General features: G+C 42.5%; 1 pseudogene; it reads left to right on the forward strand.

The window, feature by feature from the left end:
* Nucleotides 1-9,138: 9,138 nt before the first annotated feature.
* Nucleotides 9,139-9,903, forward strand: LOC149456444 (leucine-rich repeat-containing protein 18 pseudogene; annotated as a pseudogene).
* The last annotated feature ends 594 nt before the right edge of the window (nt 9,904-10,497 follow it).

A 10,497-nucleotide genomic window follows, 5' to 3' on the forward strand; every position in this document is an offset into this window, starting at 1 on the left:
GCTCCACCCTACACACCTGAAGACGTCTTTTAATGATGAAACGCATAGGGTGGGTCTTTTAATGTCATTGCGTAACGGATCTTGTGGCCATCTTGTTGGTTGGAAACTTTTTTTTGAAACTGTCATTTTATATGCAGAATCTGTTTGGATCTATGTGAGTGCAATACTTTTTAAATACATTTGTGATACTAAAATTTGCTAAACCATGAGATGGTTCTGTTTCCCTTCCTATCTATGTATTTGGGAGAGCTAGACCTTCTTTCTGGTTGAATAGTACATCTATCCTTGGGAGTGTGTCACAGTGGATAAGTGCCAGCGAAGAGGGACCTGGCATCTCCGGCTATTATTACATGATACAAATGCTTTCTGACCGCTTGATTTTGTGGTCAACATGATGTGGTACGAGGTTGTGTGTGTAGTTTGATGGGATGCGGTCTCTTCTTTTGCGGGCACTATTATCTCTCTAAGCATGCCGTTTGGGTGATTCCCTAGGTGTGCCCACTGGATAAGGACTACACTTATGGACTTTCTCACTGTTTTATAGTTATATGTGAGACCTTGATGCCTTGGTTAAATATTACTTTTAACATTGCATTTTATTGTTATGTTGTTAGATTTTTTGTTAGAAGATTAGCACTGCATCTTGCCGTCCATCCTGTGCATGAGTGTGGTGGACTATGGACAAATTCACAGCTGCACGCCTTTTAAGACACCATCAAGAGATAAAACAGGCCTTGCTGCCCTATGACGACTTGGGTGGTCCAAAGAGCATCTGCAAGAAAAACAAAACAGAGCACACTGGCCTAGTGCATTATCCCATGTATCTTTTATTACAACTCAATAAAAAAAAATATATACTCAAAAACCATATAGGTTTACAGCACATCAAGCGACTAGCTCGTGGCACAGTGGTAGGTTTGACCCAGAATATTCTAACGCCAAAGAGACACCGTCTAGGATTCCAATTGGCTTACGTGTTTCGAGGGAAGACCCTCTTCTTCAGTGCCCCTACACTGGGGTCTTCTCCAGCAGGACTGGACCTAGGAACTCCTCACCCCTACCTCAGGCCTCAGAATATTTATGGGCTCTCCATTCACCTACTGAACAGTGCTCCCCAGGTTTTGGCTGGACCCCAATAAATATTCAAGCTGCCTCTCTCATTCTTCCTCCAACTATAATTCTAGAATCCTATAAAATACAGAGGGAAGCAATCAGAGCAGCAGGCTGTGGGGCACTGAGCAGGCCAGATTAATCAACCTCTGTTCCACTGATTACAAAGGAGCTGTACTATTTTTTCCTCACAGGTGGGTGCTACACTATTCAAAATATAAAGAGCCTAAGACAGGGGCGGACTGACAACTCATGGGGCCCCCGGGCAATAGGGGATCATGGGGCCCCTGTGTCCTTGCCCAAACTCAAACCACACCCAAAAAAGCCTATGAAAGGTACCAGGGGCATCTCATGGGGCCCCCTACTGACCCCGGGCCCTCGGGCAGTGCCCTAGTTCCCGAATGGTCAGTCCGCCCCTGGCCTAAGAACATTTCCTGAAATGCTGAGATGCTAAGTTACGAAGTTACGTAAGGATGTATACCCTTCAAAAACTGGAGAGCCGCTGAGATCTCCTTTAAATCAGATGAGAACCACAACGAATTTGTGAGAGGTAGGGGGTGTATGCATACCTGCATTGCAAACACATTGCATCTGCATGCCCCAGCAGCACCTCCCTTATCCAAAAAAACACCTTGATCTTTTATATCAGACATCACAACTAGAACACTCTGCTGTTATTCATCACATTTTTATGAGACTTGAAAAAAAATTTAATTCTAAGTTGGATGGCGTTTCTGATAGAAAATCCAATTTTCATTGACTTTTTTGTTCCTTTACATCCAGAAAGTCCTCATCTTCCAACCTGAACATTTTTATGACAAATTATTTCTCTTTATGGTGTGATATAAAATGAACAAGACACAGTTACATACAATTTCCGCGGTGCAGAAATGGTTTTGTCTTTGTAGCGCCATAACTTTTTGGCTTGGGACACTAAAATAAAGCAACTAAATTATCTAATGGTGTGAAAGAGTCCCCGGGGCCTTTTACAAAGGTCCACCACATGTACAGAAGTTGAGATATTCAATATTTAGGGTACGTTGCTATGCAGTCCATTTGTATATAATCTAGGAAGCCATCAATCAATATTGGTATGGCCTTGGTATGGGCACAAAACAAACATTTCATTATACTGTTAAGAATGAGGGGGTCTTGTCCAATTAAGACTCTGAAGGCAATTATGACAGAATGGACAAGGCCATGGCTTTATTCATATTCCTACTTAAAGGAGAAGTACAGCCAAAGCGGATTACAGGAGTGTAGTTTGTTCTGCACTCCTGTGACCCATTTCACAGCTGAAGCCCGCTGTCGGCTGATGTCACTCAGCCCATCCAGACTGGGGAAAGATCCTGATTTTAAAGTCAGGATCCACCCCAGAATCTGGAGCGGCACTTGCCTCGGCCTGTCAGTGATCTGCTGAGAGCCTGAGCCAGCCATTCCCCCCCCCCTTCACAGCTCAGCACTCCAGTGAGCCCGGGGGGGGAGCGGCAGAGCAGACAGTGGTGACTGACAGTCAGAACGGCGGTGAGAACTCAGGCGAGTTCTCACCCTTAGGCCTAGTTCACACTGGGGTTTTTAATGCTCCTCAAACCCCTATGCAAATAATACTATGGACAGCACACAGTGCTGTTCACATTATCAAAACATGAAGCGTCACATCGCTTCAAAATTGAAGTCTCATGTTGAGTCTGGAGGAGGTTGAAGCCTTTCAACGCCTCCCATTCAAGTCTATGGCAACGCTCCAAAAACTTGCTGGCAGGCATTTACGGGACATTTGCAGTGCGGTTGCAGCTCTTTAATACCATTAGAGCTTATTATAGGCATTTGTGGTGCACTTTTATGGCTTGTAAAACACTTAAAAAACACCTCAAAACTGTGCATAGGGCATTTGGGGAGCGTTTTTAAAGCATTGTCATCTTGCCCTGCATGAGCTATCCTAATGAGGCACTAGCAATAAAATCAAGCACTGCAACAACTTAAAGGGTAACTCCACTTCCATGGGAAAAAAGCAACTAAAAAAAATAAATATAGTGTAAGTTTCTGTAAAATGCAATATGGCAACCTGGAGGCATTTTGTACACAGATGGTGTACAGAATACCCCAGAAATGTCATTTCCTGTTTGTGTGATTGGGTTACTTATTTTACCAGAAGTCTGAATTAAGATAGAAATCAGACTTTGAGCATCCCCTGCAATGAAATTGTCATTTTTGGTGAGATACTCCCAGATGAAAATCACATCTAAAGGGATGCAGACACTGCCGCTTTCCTCATTAGATCCCTGCAAGTTCAGCAGCTAACTGATAATTATAAAATCACTCCCATTAAGATTCATTTTGCACATGGATATAGACAAACAGCTATTTCTTCAGAATAACAAAGGTAGGAATCTGCAATAAAGTTTGCTAAAATCCCTGCAATATATATTGATCAGCCAGAGTGGAATGTTTTTTCCTCAACAAAAGTGGAGTTACTCTTTAACCACATCCAGACCGCCCTATAGCAGAAATACTGCTACAGGGCAGCAAGGGTGCACAAAATCACCTATATCTATATATCTATACAATGAAGGAAATAAGTATTTGATCCCCAACTGATTTTGAGTGTTTGGAATCTGATTGTTTGATTGCTCATGTGGACAGGTGTCTTTTATACAGGTAACAAAATGAGATTAGCAGCACTCCCTTTAAGAGACTGCTTCTAATCTCAGCTTGTTACCTGTATGAAAGACACCTGGTAGCCAGAAATCCTGCTGAATTATAGGGGTTCAAATACGTATTTCCCTCATGAACATGCAAATCAGTCATCATTTGTTAGACATGCATTTCTTTTGAATTTTTTTGTTGCTATTCTCTCTCTCAGTGTTACAATACACCTACCATTCAATTTATAGACTGATCATTTCTTTGTGAGTGGGCAAACATTCAAAATACACAGGGGATCAAATACTTATTTCCTTCACTGTATATATGTGGATTTGTATTTCTGGGTAGCTGTGCGTACGCCCTACCCGCCATTCGTGGCCCTGGCTGTCAATCACTGCTTCCCAGCCGGTGATTCCTTGCCAGCGCCTAGTGATTACAAAGCATCTCCTACGGGGAGGAGGACTGCTTTCTTTACAAACAGTCCTCCTTCCTGTCAGCTCAGGCACACTGCTCTGGATGGCTGTGCACGGCACAGCCATCCAGAGCAGTGTGCTTACAGTGAAGCACCAACACACCTACCCCAGTAAAACACTCCCAGCACACAGTTAACCCTTTGATCGCCCCTCATGTTAACCCCATCCTGCCCAGTGCCATTAGTACAGTATCAGTGCTTTTATTTTTAGCACTGATCACTGTATTGGTGTCACTGGGGATGTCAGTGACACCAAGTCAGTTATCCCCAGTGTCAGAATGCCCGGCGCAGTCCCGCAGTCCCACCATTACTAGTAAAAAAAAAATTCCAGTATCTACACTGCCATTTGTAAATGCTATAACTTTCATGATAACCAATTAATTTACATGTATTGGGATGTATTTTTTAGCAAAGACATGTAGCAGAATACATTTTGGCATAAATTTATGACGAAATTGGATTTTATACTTTTTTTTACTGGACATGTTTAATAGCAAAAAGTCAAAAATATTGTTTTTTTCTCAAACTTGTCAGACTTTCTTTTTTATAGTGCAGAAAATAAAACATGCACAGGCGATCAAATACCACTGAAAGAAATCTCTATTAGTGGGGAAAAAAGGATGTAAATTTCATTTGGGTGCAGCATTGCATGACTGCTCAATTGTCAGTTAACCACTTCCCGACCGGCCGTTGTATATAAACGTCCGGACGGTGGCACTGCAGGGTCGGGAGGCCGTCTATAAACGGCCTCCCCGCACCCTGCTTGTGCGTGCTCCCTGGGAGCGCGCAGCACCGCGATCCGGTGCCCGCTGTGTCCTCCGGACACAGTGAAACACCGATCGTCGGACGGGACCTCTGTACGAGGTCCCGATCATGTGATCACTGATTGGCCAATCAGTGATCACATGCAAAGTAGTAAGCAAGATGTCACTTCTGACATCATTGCTTACTATGTGTGAAATCTGTGAATGATCACAGAGGTCACATGGTACAAGGCTATTCACAAAAGCCTTGTACCATGTGACAAGCTGTGACCAATCACAGCTCACTCAGTTCTTCTCAATGAGTGCATGAATGCACACAGAGAGAAAGAGAAAAGATTGCTTTTACATCCTATATGGGTGTAAAAGCAATCAGTGTAAAAAAAAAAAAAAAAAATCTTCATCACCCCTCACAAGTAGTACAGTGTCACCATGGTGACACTGTACTGCTAGGGTGACAGTATGTAAAAAAAAATAATAAAAATAAAAAATAATAATATAAAAAAATAAAATAAAAATGTAAAAAAAATGTTTAAAAACTATAATTTTTGCTTATAAACTAATTTGGATTTTTTTTTTTTTACTAAAAAGATAACGGAATAAATTTTGGCTACGATTTATGATGAAATATTATTTATTTGCAAAATTTTATAAAAAAAACACTTTTTTTCAAAATTTTTGGACATTTCATTTACATAGCAAAAAAAATACAAATCTCAGTGGTGAATAAATACCACCAAAATAAAGCTTTATCTATCTCAAAAAAATGGTAAAAAATTCATTTGGGTACAGTGTTGCATGACCGCGCAATTGTCATTCAAAGTGTGATTGCGCTAAAAGCTGAAAATTGCCCTGGTCAGGAAGGGGGTAAAAGTGTCCGGTCTGGAAGTGGTTAAAGTAACACAGCGCCATAACGCCAAAGATGGCCTGGCCAGGAGAGCGAGTGGTTAAGGATTGATAACACCTCTCTGTGTTGGCCTGTGGAATGTTCACTACTCAATGCAGACTCAAAGCTAGGACACAAACAGTTGTTTTCGCTGAGCCTTGTTGACCCCATAATTCTTTGGTGCAGAGGGTTGTGCTACATAAAAATGGAACATGTCTGCCTTTTTGTACAGCGCAACTCACTACATTTCACTGTCATTTTGAGACACTTCAAATAAAGTAAAAAAATAAATAAAAAAGGTAAACAGTGCCTAGTGTTTCATTCACATAAAGCGCCATCACTGTCTCTCCACAATAGACACCAGCCGGCTGGCATTTTAGATTGCAGACTGACGTAAACAAGTCCTTCACACTCGTGTGACCTGCGTTCTGTCGGCCGGCAGTCCATTCATTTCAGTGGGCTGTCCTACCTGCAGAAAAGCAGGGAAAGAAGCCCCTGACTCTTTTTTAAAATCACGCCACACTAAGTCACATGGTGCCACTATAGATCAGCACGTTTTGCCTTTGGATCGGGAACGCGCGCAATTTTGTGAACACTCCCACAAGTGTGGACCTAGGCTGCATGGGAACTAAAGCCACTAATTTAAACTGGTAAAGACAGTTACACTCAAGGCATGCCTCTGGTCATAACTGTCACAGTTGGTTGTGCGCTTATGTTGGCTCTCAACCAAACATTCAAATCGTCAAATGGCTGGTGTCCTAGCTGGTCACATGTGCAGCTCCACGGCAACTGCAAATCTAACCAGAGGCTAAGGGGGCACCTTACTTGGCTGTAAGGGATAGGAACAGGAACATTTAGTTCAGCTTTACTGGAGAGGTAAGCCTTGAGCAGAGCATAAATACAAACTTAAATAAACATAAATATGCTCAGTGAAAATTAATAAAAGAAACCCTTTCTTTTATTAATTTTCACTGAGCATATTTATGTTTATATTTGTGCACCTCTAAGGGTAGAGGTGAAGTGTGCTTAAAAAGAGTTGGGAGAATTAGTGATCTATATTTACTACATAAATACAAGCTGTATTTGCAGAAAAGGAATTCAGATACCGTATTTTTCACTCCATAAGACGCCCCTAGGTTTTAGAGGAGGAAAACAAGAAAAAAAACATTCTGAACGAATGGACTGCAAACATAGTACAGGAGATGACCAGAGACTGAGGACATGCTACAGGAGATGAACAGAGACTGCGGACATAGTGCTGGAGATGGCCAGAGACTGCGGACATAGTACAGGAGATGACCAGAGACTGAGGACATGCTACAGGAGATGAACAGAGACTGCGGACATAGTGCTGGAGATGGCCAGAGACTGCGGACATAGTACAGGAGATGACCAGAGACTGCGGACATACTACAGGAGATGACCAGAGACTGAGGACATACTACCGGAAATGAACAGAGACTGCAGACATAGTACAGGAGATGACCAGAGACTGCAGACATACTACAAGAGATGACCAGAGACTGCAGACATACTACAGGAGATGACCAGAGACTGTGAACACAGTACAAGAGATGACCAGAAACTGCGGACATACTACAGATGACCAGAGACTGCAGACATAGTACAGGAGATGAACAGAGACTGCAGACATACTATAGGAGATGACCAGAGACTGCAGACCTTTGGGGAGTGGAAGGGGGGGGAGCGGGTACCCAAATTTGACAGGTACTCCCACTTCTGCAGAGTTGTCCTCCCTCCCCGTTTTCTGGGACACGTGACAGGTCCCAGAAGACTGCCAGACCATTGACAAAGTGCAGCAATTCTTGGGCATGTGCAGCGGGTATCCTGCTGTGCAGCCGCAAGCTGTCACAGCTGGGTGCTCACACTAAAGATGCCGGCGCCACGGAGAGAAGACGGCGAGGATATCGCTGGACCGAGGAACAGGTAGGACCGAAAAGCAGGTTCTGCTGCACAGAAGAGCCGAGCGGCCTGCCCCGTATTCCAACACAGCGGTGGCGGTCAGCTCCATATTCGCTCCATAAGATGCAGAGACATTTTCCCCCATTTTTTGGGTGGAATAAAGTGCATCTTATGGAGTGAAAAATACAGTAATTAGCAGAGTTTGGAATGAATAGTGTTGTCACTAAAGCCAACCATACATGGATCGAAATGTAGCCAATTCAGCAGGGACAGGCCAAGTTTCAAACCATGTATGGGCAGAGTTGTTGTACATAAGTCGATCTACCAATTGATTTTGTGGACAACCAACCTGTTGGATTTTTGTTACTCAATCAACACTGCAGGCTGTAGCCAGAACACAATAGACCAGCAGGAGGATTCCTCCATCCACACTGAATGTGTGATTGGGGGAATCGAGTCCGATTTTTACATTCAACCCACTGACTGAGTAAAAAAAAATGATTTAGGTATGAGCTGCTTAAAGGGTTAGTTCACCTTTACCAAAAAACTACCTATACAGATAAGATAAGGGGCATCTGTAGTTAAAAACAAACAATACAACTCTGAGTAAAGTTGAATAATGCAAATGCTATAGGTGTAGACCATCTACCAGGGGTGGACTGACAACTCATGAGGCCCCTGGGCAATAGGGGATCATGGGGCCCCTGTGTCCTCGCCCACACTCAAACCACACTCAAAAAAGCCTATGAAAGGTACCAGGGGCATCTCATGGGGCCCCCTACTGACCCCGGGCCCTCGGGCACTGCCTGAGTGCTCGAATGGTCAGTCCGTCCCTGCCATCTACGTACCTCATGAAGCCTGGCATGAATACTCCCAGGACATTGCTAAGTTGTTACTGCTCCCCTTCATCACAGAAGTGAGCTCTGAAACGCTAAGCTCAGAGCTACTGCATCAAGGGATAGAAAGAGCATGTGAGGGGGCTTGATGTAGAGAAAGAGCTTACTCCTATGATGGTGGATGTGAGCAGTAACGACTAGGCCACACTTAGCAACATACTAGGAGTATTCATGTCAGGTTTCATGAGGTATGTAAATGGCCTACACCCATAGCAAGGGCATTATTCAACTTAAGTCAGAGCTGCTGAGTTTGTTTTTATCTACAGACAACCTTTATCTGCATAGGCAGTTTTTGATAAGGGTGAACTAACCCTTTAACAGTGTAAAAACTAAGCAGACCCATAAAAGCTATTGCAAAGTTGAGTTTCATTTTAATGAACTGCTATTCTAGATAATTCTAGATGTTTTCAGTGTTTTTGGTTTCCCTTTTTCACTTTTATCAGGACAATGCCAAGAAAGAAACATGCCCCCAAGGGTAAAAAATTAACCCTAACGGCTGCTAAGAACACCATCAAGATTACAATTGATGGCAGGAAAAGGCTGGATCTATCTAAGAGGAGACTTTTAGCCTTTCCTAAATGCTTGTTGAATCTCTGTGATGTGGCAGAGCTGGATCTTAGTAGAAATTCAATAAAGAAAGTGCCTGAATGGATAGAGAAATTTCAGGATCTTCGCTTATTAGACCTGCATAGCAATCAGATTGAGAAACTTCCAGAATCTATAGGACAGCTTCAAAATTTACTGTTTCTCAATGTTAGTAATAACAAACTCACAGAAAAAGGTCTCCCTGTGGAGTTAAACCAGCTGAAGAAACTTCGTCAACTTAATCTTGGTCTTAACTCTATTAAAGTTCTACCAACTACAATAGGTGCTCTTAAAGATCTCGAAGAAATAGGCCTTTTTGACAACAAGCTTACTAAAGTGCCCCCTGGCATCCTTGAATTGCCAAAATTAAAGAAATTAAACACTGAGAGAAATCCTATATTGCCAACAAAAGAAGAAATGGAGGCAGAACAACATGAGGCCATCCAACGTACTCAAAGTTTTCATCTTGTGAGCGAGAAAGATTTGTGCAGTTCTTGTGTCAACATGTGTCAAGCCGAAAGGAGCAAGCTGAATAAATGGAAGAATATTGACAACCCGTTAGTGAAAAAAAAGAAACCTCGCTTCACTGACCCGGTGACCCCAAACTCAACAGGCAAAAAAAGCTAAGAAAACGATTAACAAATAACTATTGATTTGGCATTGTACACCAGAATACGGACGTGTGCAAAAGACTTGTCATTTTGCTTCCATAACACCTAAGAAATAAACTATTATCTACATAACATATAATCATACCAGAATCCTTGATTTTATTTCATATTAAGTCTATATATTACTGATAGGGTATCAAAAATGTCAGCTGTGTGAATAGATTCAGGATACAAAGCTACAGTTTACAGGGATCATGTGTTTAATTTAAAGATATAGTTCATCTTTACCAAAAACTGTCTATATAGGTGAGGGGTGTCTGTAGATAAAAACAAACTGTACAGCTTTGCCCAAAGTTGAACAATATAGGTGTAGGCCTTTTACATGCATCATGAAGCCTGACTGGAATACTCCCTGGATATTGCTAAGGATGTTGCTAAGAGAAGCCTAGCTATTATTGTTCACATTCACCATCACAGGACTGAGCTCTTTCTCTGATTCAAACCACCTCAGAAGGTGTGATTGGGGAGAAGACAAATATTTTGGAGACTCTCCCCCCTGGGAGGCAGCCTATGTGTTGAGCTGTTGCTGTTAGGCCTCAGCATGTGCCTG

Source organism: Staurois parvus, unplaced genomic scaffold (assembly GCF_062004578.1).
Source record: "Staurois parvus isolate SC_StPar_1 unplaced genomic scaffold, SC_StPar_1.0 ptg000362l, whole genome shotgun sequence".
In the NCBI taxonomy this organism is placed as follows: Eukaryota; Metazoa; Chordata; class Amphibia; order Anura; family Ranidae; genus Staurois; species Staurois parvus.